The following is a 17379-nucleotide window of genomic DNA, read 5'->3' on the forward strand; positions in this document are numbered from 1 at the left end:
AATGTTTGTCAATAAATAAACGAAAGAAAGTGAATGAGAGAATGAAATTAGGAAAGGATGGGAACATTTTAATTATTATTGATGATTTATAAAAATATAAGTGAAGAAATATGGAAGAAAAAAAAAGAATTAATTATGGAAAGTTTATAAGTTCACAAGGAAGCATGAAAAGCATGAAAAGAAATGTTAAAGAGAACATTTCTAACTCTAACTAATCATTTCTAACATCTAACTAATATCAATGATAGAATTGAATTGGAATGGAATGAGTGTTTTATTTACTATTGTTATATATATTTGTGTGTGTGTGTGTATATATATATATATATGTTATGTCCCACCTTTTAAAGTAAACAGATAAGGCTGAAAGCAACAGTCCTTGTAAAGAAAGGCAGCAAACAGGAATTTTCACAGATAGCTCCAATAAGTAAAAGTTCCAGCGAACTAAATCCAAGACTCAACAAGATTCTTCAGATCAAAATCCTTCACAAAATAATTCCAATAAGTAGAAGTTCCAACGAATTAAATCCAAATCCCAACAAGATATTTCAGATCAAAATCCTCCAAACTGTGCTCTTCAGTTCTCCTTGCAAATAGACACTTTGTTCGGACAAAGTGCAAAGTCATATCTCTCCCTTTATAGAGTAACTAATTAGTCTAATTGCTGGTCTGCTCTCCTACTGTATCCTCGTTGGTTCCTCCTTGTCAGGAGACGTCTTGTCCTGACATCTACCCAGCAATCATCCAAATTATCATCTTCTTCACCTGAAGATATCATTGGTTCCTCATTATCACCCGTTCCGGCTGACCACCTAATTGAAGGGTGGAGGAGTTTGAAGGTTCAAGCCGATCTTGCAAATCAAATGCATTCATCTCCTCCTCATCGTTAGAACTTGCTGATTCATATAAGTCCTCCTCGCTGGAGCTGTCATTCAAAAACCTGTAGCAGATGCGGAATCACAACACTATCCCTCACCGCAGGGCCCTTCCCCGGGTCTGGCGATCCGGATGCGGTTTCGAGGGAAGCGTGCATGAAAGTCTCGAAGCAGATCCGAAGCATGAAGTGTAGACGCATCCGTCCAGGAACAAACCTCCGAGTCATCTACCCTCCTCCTGACCAAATACTGGAAGCGACCTTTGAGCCAACGGGAATCAAGGGCGTCGACCACCGTATATCAACAGCAGGCTCCTCAGAAGGCAATGATAACGGACCCGGTTCAGCAGAATCACGTAATCGACAAACAGAAGAATCAGGAATCAAAAGAGATCGATGAAAGACGGGGTGAATACGCATGGATCGTGGCAAAGTGAGGCGGTATGCCACGGGATTAATAACTGCCTCAATCGGGAACGGACCAATAAACCGATGATCAAGTTTTCTAATAGGGCGATCGACCTTCAGATGTTTTGTAGATAGCCACACTTTATCACCCACAACTAACGGAGGTGTATCTCGACGGGACCGATCTGCAAACCGCTTATAATCTTCTTTTGCCTTGTTCAATTGTTGTATCAGTAGACGGCGAACTGCGTGTAGTTCTTCCAAAAACTCTCGGGTCTCAGGAACCGGGGAATCCATCATAGTTAATGGGAAGAAACGCGGATGATAACCCATATTTGCAAAAAATGGCGTGACACGGGTGGAGGTATGCTGCGAGTTGTTAAACGCGAATTCTGCTAACGGGAGGTATTTCACCCAATCGTTTTGTCGCAAATTAACAAAACATCTCAAATATTGAGTAAGAATCCCAATCACCTTCTCCGTCCCGCCATCAGTTTCCGGATGGTGCGCTGACGCTTAAACATACTTTCACTTGCAAAGCCGCCATTAACTGTTTCCAAAATTCTGCCGTAAACTGGACCCCACGATCAGAAATCACTCTATCAGGCAGTCCATGTAGACGGAAGATATGTTGCAAAAATAACTGAGCCGTAGTGCGGGTCAATGGTAATTTCCGACAGGGAATGAAATGGGCCATTTTAGTCAACATATCCACTACCACAAGCACTGTTGTGAACCCCGATGAAGACGGTAAATGTGTCAGAAAGTCCATAGAGATCGCTCCCCATGGTCTACTTGGAGTCAGCAAGGGTTGCAAAAGTCCAGGAGGTGCACCGGATGCTGCTTTCGCTTGCCTACATTGAACGCAAGAAGCAACGTAAGAAGACACATCATGACGAACTCGAGGCCACCAAAAAGTCCGAGTGACCAAATGCAAGGTCTTGTGTAATCCAAAATGACCAGCGGCTGGGTTATCATGACATTGTGTCATGATAAGAGCCCTCAACGGTCTGGTAGGCACATATAATAAACCCCGATATCGAAGCAGATCGTCTTCAAAAGACCATGGAGAAGTTGGGCCAATGTCCTCCCGTCTCTGCTGCGTCCACGCATCCAAACGTTGCGCCTCTCGTAGTTGGGCCCGTAAATCTACCGGTTCCTGCAGTACGGCTAGAGATTCCGGTGGTAACACTGTCCGTAAAGGAAGAGGATCTTCGGCACAAGTATACTCCGGTTTCGAGATAATGCATCCGCCCTCCGGTTCTGACCACTTGGAACGTAAGTAACCGAGAAATTAAATCTGGCAAAAATAACGACCAACGAATCTGCCTTTGATTCAATTTCCTAGCCGTGGTCAAATGTTCCAGGTTCCTATGATCTGTCCGAACCTCCACCTTGTGTCGAGCTCCCTCCAAATGATGTCTCCAAGTCTCAAAAGCAACCTTAATAGCTAACAACTCTTTTTCCCAAATGGTATAGTTGCGTTCCGAAGCTGTAAGCTTCCTAGAATAATAAGCGCAAGGAAACAAAAAGAGCGCCATCCTCCGAAGCTTGTAACAGCACTGCTCGATAGCGACATTAGAAGCATCTGTCTCAACCACAAATGGGCGATCCGGATCAGGATGCTTCAATATGGGTTCAGTTATAAATGCTTTTTCAAAGTGTCAAAAGCCTGTTGTTGTGGAGGCCCCCACACAAATGGAACCTTCTTACAAAGAAGCTGGGTTATGGGATCCATTATCTTCGCAAAACCTGGAATGAAAGTCCGATAATAGTTGGCAAATCCTAAAAGTCGTTGCACATCTTTAACCCGACGAGGAGCTTCCCAACTACACAACGCCTCAACCTTTTTGGGGTCCATAGCAATGCCCACAGGAGAAATAATGTGTCCCAAGAATTCGATAGACGACTGAAAAAGAAACATTTTTCTAATTTAGCATAAAGTTTATGTTCCCGAAGACGCTGAAGCACTTGACGCACCTGCTGAAGATGTTGCTCTTTAGATATTGAATAAATCAAAATGTCGTCCAAATATATGACAACAAACTTATCCAACATGTCTCGAAAGATATCGTTCATTAAATGTTGAAATACAGCAGGAGCGTTGGTCAAACCAAATGGCATAACGGTGTACTCGAAATGACCATAACGAGTGCCAAAAGCCGTCTTCCACTCGTCTCCCTTACGCATCCGAACCAAATTGTAAGCTCCACGTAAGTCAAGTTTCGTGAAAATTGTAGCTTCCCGTAACCGCTCCAACAATTCGGAGATGAGTGGTAAAGGATAGCTATTTCTCACAGTGATAGCATTTAAGCGTCTATAGTCACAACAAAGACGAAGTTCTCCCGACTTCTTCTTGACAAAGAGAACGGGTGCTGAAAGAGGGGATGACGAAGGTCGAATAAATCCCCGAGCTAGATTTTTATTCAAAAATTCTCGAAGTGCAACTAGTTCAGGCTCAGACAAAGAATACAACCTCCCCTTTGGTAATGGAGCGTCGGTATCAAATCCACGGGACAGTCGTAAACACGATGTGGTGGTAATTGATCTGCCTCCTGTTCACTGAAAACATCGGGAAATCCGACAGCTCTGAAGGAATCGAGGCAGCAGAAGCGACAATATGTTGGCCTGCGCAGACATGTCTCAGGTGGTCCACACATTGCAGGCTTGGAAAAGAAACAGCGTTCTGCGCCCAAGCCACCAACGGATCGTGTAGACGCAGCCAGGATACTCTGAGCACCAAAGGAAGATGGAGGTTCAAGTGATATAAAAACTTATCGCCTCCTCGTGATCCCCAATACGCATACGCAGTGGTTGGGTGGCAGCGAATAGGTCCCGACTTGAGTTCGCGCCCATCTACGGTTTCCACCTGCATGGGGGATTCACAGGCACTAAAGGAACTTTGAAATGTTTTACAAAATCATAATCCATAAAGCTAGTCGTAGCCCCTGAATCCACCAGTGCCACGGCAGGGATTCCCTCCTTCCGAGATTGCAAGAATATGCGAGTGTCCAAAAGTAAATGTCGAGGAGGGCCAGAATTAACTTCAGCAATTTGAGATGAAAGTGAATACTGTGCCCGACCTAGGGTTTCCTGAGGTCGGGCCTACCCCGTTTCCCGACGGACCAGCAATGGGTTTTGATACAGGTCCACGAGTCCCCTTCCGAGTGCAGGAATTTGCAAAATGTCCCGAACCCCCGCAATAAAGGCACAAACCTTCCTGAAATCTTCTCGATCGTTCCTGAACTGTTAAACGAGGGCGGAGTGCGCCTATCTCCATCGGCTCCTCTGCTGGAATTCTGGATTGGAAAACCCTCATAGACGGGGTGCGTGAACGAGGAAACACAGGTGGCTCTGCAACGGTCCGTTTACACCCACGATGTTGTAGGCGAGCTTCAATACGTAAGCATTGAGTAATCAATGTGTCCAAAGTTGAAGCACGCTCTGCATGAATTAGTTCATCCTTGATAATGTCGGGCAAACCCTCTTGGAATGCTGCCATGTGAGCTGGTTCATTCCAGGTGGAGTCCATACACAACAAGCGAAATTCTGCAACGTATTCTTGCAATGAGTGTTTACCTTGAATAATATCCCTCAATTTTCTGTCCACAGTTTGAGATTTAATTGGATTCTCAAACATAACGTTCATCTGTTGAATAAACCCTGAAATCGTCCAGTAATGGACTATCTTGTACTAATAAGGAGTAGCCCATTTGGCAGCCTGCCCGGTTAACAAACTAATAATAAAGCCAATTTTAACTCGATCGGTTGGAAAATCCTCCGGCCTCACAGAAAAATACAATTGGCACTGACCCAAAAATGTTGAAAACATGTCCGTTTGCCCAGAAAATTTATCTGGCATAGCTATCGGAATTTTTCTCACAGGGGTGCAGGGGGAACTCCAGCTGCAGCTGAAACAGTTTGAGAATTGGCAACTAACGATAATAATTGTGTTACCTGATTTTGAAGGGATACGTTGCTCTGAAGTAATTGATTTATTTGCATCTGTTGCTGCTCCACCAATTGTTGCATTTGAGTTGAATCCATCGTTGCAAAGATGGTCTGTTTGGTCCGGAACAAAAATGTTATGTCCCACCTTTTAAAGTAAACAGATAAGGCTGAAAGCAACAGTCCTTGTAAAGAAAGGCAGCAAACAGGAATTTTCACAGATAGCTCCAATAAGTAAAAGTTCCAACGAACTAAATCCAAGACTCAACAAGATTCTTCAGATCAAAATCCTTCACAAAATAATTCCAATAAGTAGAAGTTCCAACGAATTAAATCCAAATCCCAACAAGATATTTCAGATCAAAATCCTCCAAACTGTGCTCTTCAGTTCTCCTTGCAAATAGACACTTTGTTCCGGACAAAGTGCAAAGTCATATCTCTCCCTTTATAGAGTAACTAATTAGTCTAATTGCTGGTCTGCTCTCCTACTGTATCCTCGTTGGTTCCTCCTTGTCAGGAGACGTCTTGTCCTGACATCTACCCAGCAATCATCCAAATTATCATCTTCTTCACCTGAAGATATCATTGGTTCCTCATTATCACCCGTTCCCGGCTGACCACCTAATTGAAGGGTGGAGGAGTTTGAAGGTTCAAGCCGATCTTGCAAATCAAATGCATTCATCTCCTCCTCATCGTTAGAACTTGCTGATTCATATAAGTCCTCCTTGCTGGAGCTGTCATTCAAAAAACCTGTAGCAGATGCCGGAATCACAACATATATATATATATATTCTTAAGTTTTCACGAGTATTTATATGTATGGTATTGAAAAGAAAAAGATGTTAAGACTTTTATATGTTTTTATAAGATGAAAGAATACAAACTCACACAAACACAGGCAGGCAAGCTGGCTCGGACTTCACAGAGTTAATTCTTTGGAACTTAATTCCTTGGCATTCCAACACCCTCTGCCTGCCAAGTCCGAACTGATAACAAATAAAAATCTACTCACAGAAAATTACAAGGCAGTCCACAAAAATCATTCACAAAGAAAATCTGAAGTAGGATTAAACTTTGTCCCGTACAAAGTTCCAGCTGAAAACACACCCACTTTTATCCTCTGTAGGGTGTGGCTCAATGACTCAGCTCACTCTCTGACCCTCCCACGCCTCCTATGTTGCTGCTCATGTTTCTCCCTACGACGCTGCTTAGGATCAAGCCAACTTTCTTCCTCTTTACTCCCTGTCAGGGGCTGCTCCGATATGCCTTCCTCCTGATTAATCTCAGGCTGTTCCTCTCAGTTGTCTGATGAAACCTGAGGCATTATCAGGGAGGAAGGCGTTGCCAGAGAGAAAGGTCCTGGGGAGGAAGGAATTCCCAGTTCCTCCTCCTCATCTTCCAGGTCTTCTTCCTCTGACAGCATAGGCTCGGGAATCGGGGCCACAACAAGCAGAATTCGATTGGAAGTTATGTATTATATTGAATACTATAATCTTAAAGGTATAAATTGAAGTTTAAATAAGAATTGAATGGATAAAATCAAAAGATATAAAGGTGTCATACTCCAATTAGTAACTACAAGGGAAAATTTGTTTAATGAGAAAAGATAATATGAAATTGAAACAGGACAGACATAAGTACAAATATAATGATTTGAATTGAGATATGAGATAATTAAAAATAAAGTTGAGAAAATCAAAGGAGGGGAAAAACTATGTAGAAAATGTTAAATAGTAATAAGACATGGAATAGAACACAAAGATGAACATGAAATTGAGTTTGTGTCTGTATGAAGAAGTGACAACCCATGATCATGCTATTCTCAAAAACAGATGTTTTATTTGTATTATTATTTTTTTGTGAAAACCCAAATAAAATTTATATTAAAGAAAAAAGAAAAAAGGCACAGAAAGGAGCCAAGAGATGCTAGACAGATGACTTGCCTGATTTTTTTTTTTTTTTTACAATTCTTTCATTCTTAGTTTGGGGGAAGGTGTCTCATGTGGTACGCTGTAGACAGAGGGTAGCAAAGTGAGAGGACAAAACTGTCATGCCCCTGTTGTAGTCTGACTCCAAGGGAGAGATGGAACAGCTGACAGGGAGTGGGAGTGTGGCTTCAGTGTTTGTGAAGGAAACTGGGGAAGGGCACAGGCTAGATGGGCATTCAGAGGAAGACCCAGGCCCATCCCCTCTTCATCCTAGGGCACACAAGGAGGAGTGGTTAAGGGAGAAACGTGAGTGGCATGGTTTACAGGGGAAGAAGGGGCCCTGATCCCCTTCATGGACTGCAGCTGGGAGACTTGGTTAAAAGGACAAACTGTGTGTGGCAAAGTTGCTTGAAGCAAAGCGTGCATTCTTGTCAGAGCTTATCTGTGTTTTGGCTTCCTCCCAACTGTGGTTGCTGTGTTAACTGGTAGAAGTCTCCAATTAATCATCCTTGCCTGCCGTAGTAATTCCTTCAGTGTGGTGTGTTGGGTTTTTTATTTTGAATTAACTTTGGGTGCGGACTTCATTTACTTCCTCCGTAAACTGTTTTCTTTAAGAGTTTGATATCCAGCTGAGGATAATTGGACATTGGGGCCAAGTTGGAGGCATTAAAGGGACTTCTTCTATTTCTGTGACTTGGTTATTTTTGTGTCACACCCCGGGTCATCATAAAAACAAATGGTTTGGTTATTCTGTGCTGCACACCAGGGGTAGGATGCAAATATTTTTTATGAGGTAGGAGTGGCTAGGTGGGTGTGGCCATGTGACTGGGTGGGCATGACTTCTTTTTTTGCAGCAACAGCACCTCCCCGTGCTCTGTTTTTTTTTTTTTTTTTTTTTGGTCTCCTGGGCCTCAGGGAAGCCTCCTGGGAGGAATTTTTGCTCCCAGAAGGCTTCTCTGAGGCCCAGGAGGCAAAAAATGGAGCAAGGGGGCCGTGCAGCACCCCTCCCATGCTCCTTTTTGCCTCCTGGGCCTCAGGGAAGCCTCCTGAATGAAGCAGTAAGACAGTGAGGGGATCCCAGCACATCAGAACAACGGGAGGAAAAAAATACCGGTTCGGTAGCTGTTTTTTTACTACTGGTTTGGCTGAATGTAGCATTTTTTACTACCAGTATGCCTTAACCAGCCAGGTAGAATACCAGCACTGCTGCACACACAATACTGGGCCAGTGCTACCCAGTACTGAATCAGAAGAGATGCACTAGAAGAAAGATCTACTGTAGATTGACAATAAAGATAAAGATTTTCACTGGCAAGTCATGTCCAATTTTAAGGGGCAGTGCTCATCTGTTTCTTAACCAAGAGAGCCAGAGTTGTCCAAAGATATTTCTATGGTCATGTGACCAGCATACCCATATGCTAAGGCACATGGAATGCTGTTTCCTTTCCACTGAAGTGGTACCTATTCATCTACTCACATTTGAATGCTTTTGAACTGCCAAATTAGCAGGTCCTGGAGCAAGTAATGACAACTCATCCCATCGCATAGCACTGAGGTCTTGAACCAGGGGTGACAGCTTTCCAGCTGACAAGCTTATCATCTTTTATTGTTGAGCCATTGCACCTCCCTTTAGATTGGCCATTGGGACAACAAACCTTATGCAGCTATAGTTTTCAACCAATTTGAGAATAAAATAAAACTTTTATTCCAATGGGGAAAGGCCAATTCTGGAAACTGAACACTAGATAATAGATTTCTTATTTGAGTCAATGTGGTCCTAGCATTGCCTGAGAAGCAGAATGGCATAGTTACCACTATTTTTATTATTCATATTTATAATAAAAATTGCACTTAATGTTTACCTGCTTTCATTCTTCTGGGTTAAAAAATATATAATGTTAGGCAAGGCTTTTGTCATGCTCTGGAGAGGCAAGTAAATTACCTTCCAAAAGACTGCATAACTCTTTAAACTGATGAAAGTCATAGGACTTACAGAGATCAATCACAAGTATATTTACATTATGGCCAACTTGTCCATAAATCTTACCTATCCCAAATAGCCTCTTGGGTATTCAGAATGCTGTTTCATTTTAAAATGTGGCCAAAATGCCTTAGGGAATAATGATACTACAACTTATATTTAAATAAGGAATTGCTCTAGTCAAATAGGAGCACATCCTCCTTCCTGGATGCAATTATTTACTTGCTTTTCCTAAATCATAAATATTCTCTGCATCCCATTAAGGGCTTCCAAAACTTATATTAAACTTCTTCCTATATGGAAACCAAATAATAACAATAATAATACCGCCAAGATATTCAGGAAACACACTAGATCAGATGACTTAACAATACTATAACCGCTAAGTTCTGATTCTATTCTAAAGTCATCAAGGCAAATTCTGCCTCATTAAAATGAGAATTATGTTTCTTTCCTTAGCCAACCATGGAGTACTTAATGCATTTGAAAATCTCTTGCACATAGTCAGTCTAAAAGAGGACTTATGCTCAATGAAAAAAATGTAACCAGAAATGACTTATCAGTACTGTTGCAGAGAAATGAATGCATGATCTAGAATAGAAAGGATATGCTAACCATGAGAATTGTAGTTTGCAACTAAGGATGAGGAAGTCAGAACAATGACACAATCACCATGAAATAAATGTATTTATCATTGGCACCAGCACAATGAAGTGACACACCTATTTTCTAAGACACAGGGAACCTAAAGTGACAGAAAAACAGACAAACTCAAAAAATGCCCCTGATAGGGTGCTCCATCACCATGCAACACCATGCCAAAATGCAAATGTATCTCAAGGCCAAAGTAATTCTTATCCTGCAACTTCAGACCAGTAATAAAGAACCCAAAATTCTTGCAAATGTTTAGCTATGAGTGATGGACCAATTAAGACATCAGCCATCCCCAGGAACAATTATTTTCTAACTTTCATTAATAGATACTCTAAAAACAAGCAGATCGTTCAGAAAGTATAACAGTGATACACTAGATAAACTTAAGGAATTCACAGCAGCAGTTGGAAATGAGTTGTAGTAAATACCAATACAGTTCAAAGTGACAAAAGAAGGGTGAGAGTATATGGGCAATGAAATAAACGTGTAATGGTTATACTGGCTGAGAATTCAGTAAGTGGAATTCACAACTCACCAAGAAAGTACCAGGCTGGAGGAAGCTGTTTTACAGTATAGTATTGATGCCATAATTTCTATTGACAAAGTTGTTAAATGTCTAAAGGTCACTAGTTTGGGGTTAATTGTGTTGAATCAAATCTGTGTAGCAATTAGAGAGATATTGACTTTTGTTTCTTGGTAAAAATGTCTTATTTAATTAGAATCATACGAAAAGACAGGCAAAATGTAATAAAGGCATTTAAAATACAGACTTGTGAAGCTACTGATTTAAATCATACTGAAAAGATATGAGCTCTAGTGTATACTGATTGTTGATAAAAACAAAGGAATAGAATAAAATCAATGGGATTGTTGATAAAATCAAATACACTATATTGTCTATCTAGCCTATTCATAAGCCATTCTTTGAGCACTAGAATAATTGAAATTGTATTGTATATTTAACAGAAATAGGCCTTACAAAATTACATTCATAAATAATAAGTGTTGATAATAGGAATCTTTACTGTCTTTTGCCTGCCTTTTCTTTTTCTTTTAAATGAACAATTGACATGTTGATGTACATATAGACATCACAACTCTATTGTTTATATTTCTTATAAATATTGCTTCAAAATCATTTAAAATGTTTAAAAATAAATTGTGTTAATAAACCATTATTATCTGTGATAATATAGTGATGATATATATCATAAATTAGAGTTATAACTTGATTAGGGAAAACTTAGTTAATCATGTGAACTATTAATTTCCCAATATTGTATATTTCCCAACAGCTAGGAAATTGCTAGATCAATTTTCCACAAGGAACTGGAGAATCCCATCAAAGTTTAAGGTAGGGGAAAGAAAGCTATTTTCAATTTCTTCCACAATGCATGTATAAGAACAAGCATATTCCATATCATGGCAATATTAACTAGGTGTTTCTGAGATAGACTGATAAAAGCATATTTAATGCAAAAAATATATATTAAAGTGCCACATGTGACAAGGGACTTGTGATGAACTTTTTCAACTGAGCCCTTCTCTATTAACTAAAAATGCACATTTTGCTAATCTGTAGTGCCTGAGGTCTTTTTTTTCATATATAATTTTAATGGTATTTTAATGCAAGAATTAATTAGCCAAAACTTGTTTTGCATCCACAAAATAAACAAAGCCAACAAATAGCAATGCACAAATTATTCTGTATTCAGTTGTACCATTGAAACGGATAGGCTAAAGGAGGAAAAAAATCAATTTCTAGTTGCATCATTCATGCTGCATCAATATTTGGCCCAATTTTCTGCAGCTTAGGTAGCAGTGAGCATATCACACCATTCTACTCATGCAGCTCTGGAATGAAAAACAAAAAAGTAAAATGTTTTTACCAATATTTCATTATTTTCACCAGGGCATAAGAATATGCACAACTGTGTACATCTCACAGGTCAATAAACCAATATAAACCAAATCATTTATTTTTCAATTCTATTTTTGTACTGACACTTGATGCCAAGATGATACAAGAACATGCACATCAAAGCCCAACAAACCAATCCAAACTAATATAGAAGTCTTCATAGTTTAAAATTCACAGTGAATTCCTATATCAGTAGATTATGAAGCATGCAGAGAGCGAGAGAGAGAGAGAGAGAGGAGGAGAATCGAGCCAACATAATACTAGTGAGAATTTTTCAATTAAATGGTTCTGATATCAGTTGCAACAGTCTTGTCTGCCCTGTTCAACAGAAAATCAAAGTCCACAATAGCTTTTCAACTCTGGACCATATTCTTAAATAACTCCTATTTAACTCCAGTACTTTATTTCTAGACCATACAGTGGAGGCCATACACACTCACAGTTAAACTGTTCAAAATAGAAAGTTTTGTTCCAACTGCGGCCTGTGCATGTTTGTTTTGAGCTTAGAATAGTAAAAATAGCAGTTTCAACTTTAAAAATGCTTCAGCTCAGAACATTTAGCTCATAACACTCCTGAAATAGATGATATTGTGAAAACAATCTTGCACAGACACAATTCTGGCATGGTATAAAACATTGTCTCAAAGTGCCCTTATTTCCAAGTAAATATATGTAAGAACAAATCTTATTTAAAACCTTATTGTGTTTGTTCTCTCCTTTGCCCTTTAATACAAGAATGATTTGTATTTGTTTAATTCAATTTTGTCTAATTCAATCATACAAATGCAATATTTATGATAATGTAAAGTCCTAAATTCAATCTAAGCCTTGATATTGCTTTTTGTCAGGAACTTTTTGAGAGGGACGATCCAACATTTAAACCTTTTAAAGAAATAGATACAACTAGTTAATGCATTGTATAGTAACAACAGTGATGTTTTTAAAATAACTTCTCTCAAGTGAATGGATAGAATTTGCAATTTCAGAGAATTTTCTTATCACCATCCAGACAAGATTTACATAGTGTCTCTATAGTATTTTGCATCTTATTCCTTAGAAATAGTTTTCAAATGTTACATTGCTGGAAGGCAATTAAGCAAGCAAAAAGTTTTTTTTAAAAAAAGGAGATGAATATCTAGATAGATTCATTTTTAGATATAGATATTCTCTATATCTACATCTGTATTGATATCTCCATCTATTTAATCTCCATCCGTTGTCAATAATATTTCATGGTGATGATGAGCGGTATGATTAATGGGTGTGGGAAAACAAAATTACCTTCATCTGCCAGCCGTCAATAGTGTTTCTGATGTGCTTCTGTTCTATTCCAAGGTTAAGTTATACTTTCCAAGGGGTATCACCAGCCCCATCTATTAGACAGAGTGAAGAAGCAGCCTCAAGAAACTAATTATGGGAGGCAGGAATGAAATATTGGAAGAAAGATGTTATGCCAGGCACTCTTTCATCAATTCCTTAAGGCAGACTCTTTTCTAGTATTCTACTGCTAATGTTTAAAAAAGATTGAAATGCCAGACCAGTCAAATAGGAAGGAATGTATATTTCCTACCAATGAACCCTGAACCTAGAGTCAAAAGAGGGTTCTAGAGATTAAAGTTTTATTTTGATGATAGCTTCATCAAAACAATCTAATTCAACTCACCTCTGAGATTGGTACAATGTAGAATTAGTTGCACTGAATATTAAGAACTACTGCATTTCTCCCTGCAAGATCTCCACAGAACTCATTGTTAACAGGAGAAAGAGGAATTTGATTTTGTGAATGATAGTTTTAAATTTCCTGGAATATTTCCTTTGGGGTTCTCTTGTTTCTTTCTCAACAAGCCCTTTGTAGGAGGATCATATCTGCTTGGGTGGGGGGTTGAACTAGATGACCTACAAGATCCCTCCCAACTCTGTTAAGCTATCAGATAATCAGAGAGAGAGAGAAATAACCTTAAGCTGCTTTACATTTGTTGCAGAATACTAAAAGTATTGATTTATATATTTATATATCTACATTGTGCTTTATTTAGTGGATTATGATGAATCCAAATCAGAAGACACCAGAAAGTGGTAACTGAAACATCTGGGATAGGTAATGATCTTACTGGCCTGAATGGAATGGTACTATCTGCAAATCAATCAGATAAACAGAAGGGAATATCTGTAGCTCCAGGCCGACTGGTTAGATATGCCCACTAGTGTCTTTGATACAGTGGACATGAGTTTAGGCAGATTCAGGGGGATAGTGGAGGACAGAGACCTATAGAATACTATGGTCCATAGTGTTGCAAAGAGTCAAACATGTCTTAGCACATGAACAACAGCAGCAAACCAGGTTGAACTGTTGAGTTCTTGTGCTCTCTCAGCTAGGTTCTTATTTGAAGACATTTCATTACCCAACTAAGTAATATCATCAATACAAGTGAGTGTGTTATTGGCCTCCTGTTTACATGTAGTACCTTGCCCTGTTAGTGTAGGGATATTGTTGTCTCCTTGATAGTTCATTGATTAGGACATTGTATTTTGCTTGTTTGTTTATCTAGTGTTGGTTTATCTAGGTGTTGATTGCTGTCAACGTGTTCTAATCTTTTTGTTTCCTGCTTTGCTTTTTATTATCTCTTTTGAATGGTGTGTAAATGTGGTTGATTTCTGTGTGTCTATTGACAGCTGATTTGTCTGACTTCCAAGCTACAGAAATTCAGATAATTCAGTTTTTTCAAGATCTTCTAAGGTTGGCTATGCAGCTGCCTGCTATAACACTTGAGAACTCAGCATTTCAGAATTAGAGAGGTATGGCGGTTTAGAGATTCTGAGCTGTTCACAGGGACTTCAGCTGCGTTGGCTCATGCCCAAGAATTCCATTTTTAAAATTGAGTGACTGCTATGTAGCAATCGAGAAATGATTAATAAATGAGAGAGGGGGAGGGAGAGAGAGAGAGAGAAGGTTGCAACCCTAACCCATATAAGAGCCTTTCCTGTGTATTAGATAATAGTTTGTCTTTCAGTTTATCTCTCTGTCCATCTGTCTGTCTCTCTTTCTCTTGCTATCTATCTATCATCTATCTATCTTTGGACATATTAACCATACTTTATTAAAATGATTTTAATATTTTAATTCATTTTAACAGTATTGATTTTTATGGTCGTGATTTATATCTTGCATGTTTTTAATTGTTGTTACTTGATGTTTACACAAACAGAAAAATGTGTTGTATATTCAATAACTACAAATTACATTAATTTAAAAAAAAATGCTTTGAAATGCTTTTGGCAGAGAACTAATTTTGCCTGAACTAAGATTAAGTCACATTATGCTGATCTGCTAGAGAAAATCTTTCATCAGTAATTTCCTGAAACATTTTACATGGATTTCCTGAGCTTTTCAGTGCCCACAGTGCATACTTCTGATTATTATTCTTTGGATAATAGGAGAGTATAATTTTTTGTCTTATGGCTTCACAAAAGTCCAGCTAGAGGATTTTTTTCCCTTCATTGGCAGAGACATTAATAAAGTTCAATTTCTTTTTTAAAAAAACCCTTTCCATTTTGGAAACATGCCATCATTTCAATAATTGCAGATCTCCAATGACAAGAGAAGATCATTTTATGATGAAAGGACTTGTAATTTACAATGCCAGAGAATGGTAAAGGCAAGAATATAGAAGCCCTATTCATATTTTAGGATGCAAAAATAAAGCAATAAAGAAGCACATTAATAAATAGTAGACTATAGTTGTGGATTTTTTTAAAAAAAATATCAAACAGCCTTGTTTGGATTACAGGAAAACTTCCCACAGTACGGAAGAATATTTGTAATTTGCAATCTTGATTCTAATGGGAACTAGCTCTTACACCAAGGCATCAAAAACAATTTCCTGGATATATCCTTGTCTTCTTCTCTATTTGGATGAATAGATCAGTCGCAGATATAATTTAGTGTATAAATTACACTGACAGTTTATTTCTTATCTGGTCCATATGTTTTATTAAACAGCAATGTGTCATGGATGTTTTTGGGTATAGTTTAGAAAAAATATAAGTTTGGCTGTCAAATGTCACCTACTGATTGGTGATGTGTAATATATTTTAAGAAATATTAATATTGTTGCTATTTCCTTTATAGCTTGTGATTTCTTTGTACAATAAACCCAGAGCATGCTTATATTACTTTAGGTCTTGATATCAAGATACAACTTTACCACTTGTCTCAGGATTTCAGCAAAGAATTTGATATAATGATTAGCAAGATATTCATTATTGACTAGATGGGCAACAATTAAGTGCATATGTAACAGGCTGAAATGAGACTCAAAGATAACAGTATTAATGGTTGCTTATTGAAATGAGAGGCATCAATAAGGCTGCCACGAGGATTAAGCTGGATTCTGTATTATTCAATATTTTTGTAAATGATTTGGAAAGTGAGGAAACACTTCTCAGATTTCTTGATGATACAAAATTAGATGAACAAGCTAATATAGTAAAAGAGAGAAATGGGAAGTTTACTTTTATATATGATTTATTGCTGCAAGACTTTTTTTTTCTTCTGTTCAACTATTTGTTTCTTTGATTGTTGTTTGTTGATTAAATTTCTATGTCACTCATTTCACTGATACAGTGGTTCTAGGTGGCTTACGATATAATAAAAAGTAAAATTAAAAATAATCATGTCCAATTCTTGGAGACTGACTGGACAAGTCTCTGCAATTTTCCTGGCAAAGTTTTCAGAAGTGGTTTGCCATTGCTTCCTTCTAAAAGTTTAGAGAGGGCCACTGGCCCAAGGTCACCCAGCTAGCTTTGTGCCTAAGGCAGGACTAGACCTTATGGTCTCCTGAATTTTAACCTAGCCATTACACCAAGATGGCTTTTGTGAGACTATTATATGCACAAAAATGGAAAGGTTGGTGATGATGACAGAGCTGGCAGAGATAGCAAAATTAACTTGTTTCATTAGAGAAAAATCAGCAACTATATTTATCAGTGACTGGAAATCCCTTATGGATTTTTTTTTTTTTTTTTTTGCTGGAAAAAGAAAAATGAGCTGGTGATGTACAGGTTCAAAATTAGAAATGTTACCTTATGAAAGGAACTTGTGATATATCTTTATAGAGAAAGGATAAAATATAAATGTATTTGTAAAAGCTGAGAAGAAGATTGGAAGTCACTTTTTGTTTGCCGAGGATTCTTTAAACACTAAAAGTAACTCTGGCTATGGTTTCCACATCGGTGATGTTTATTTGAAGCCTAAGAAGTTACATCAGTCGAATTAACTGTTCCATTTGAACAGTATGTTTTTGCACTGAATTCTGGTTAGTATAATTAGCCAATTATCATAGTTTCTACATGTCCTTAGAACTCAGAAAGCTCTCAACATAATAATATTTATATTTGTCTAATTATTTTCTTTAATTTGGAAAGTCATTATCACATGACTCCTGTATTATAATTTAGAAATTTTGCCTCAAGTAGCATGGTTTCACATCAAGTATCCTGGCACAAGTCTTCTTAATGAAGCAATTAAATTAATTAACACAATGAATTCAGTGGGCCTATATTGCTTTTTATCAGTAATTGCCAGGTCAGTTTGCTTGTAAGAAGGAGTCATGGCAATTTTTTGAATTCTGAAAACCTGAAATTAGCATTGGATCTCTAAGGGCAA

The sequence above is a fragment of the Notechis scutatus genome, chromosome 1, assembly GCF_049901735.1.
Source record: "Notechis scutatus isolate UNSWTSFEM ecotype Mainland chromosome 1, rNotScu1.2, whole genome shotgun sequence".
Classification (NCBI taxonomy): Eukaryota; Metazoa; Chordata; class Lepidosauria; order Squamata; family Elapidae; genus Notechis; species Notechis scutatus.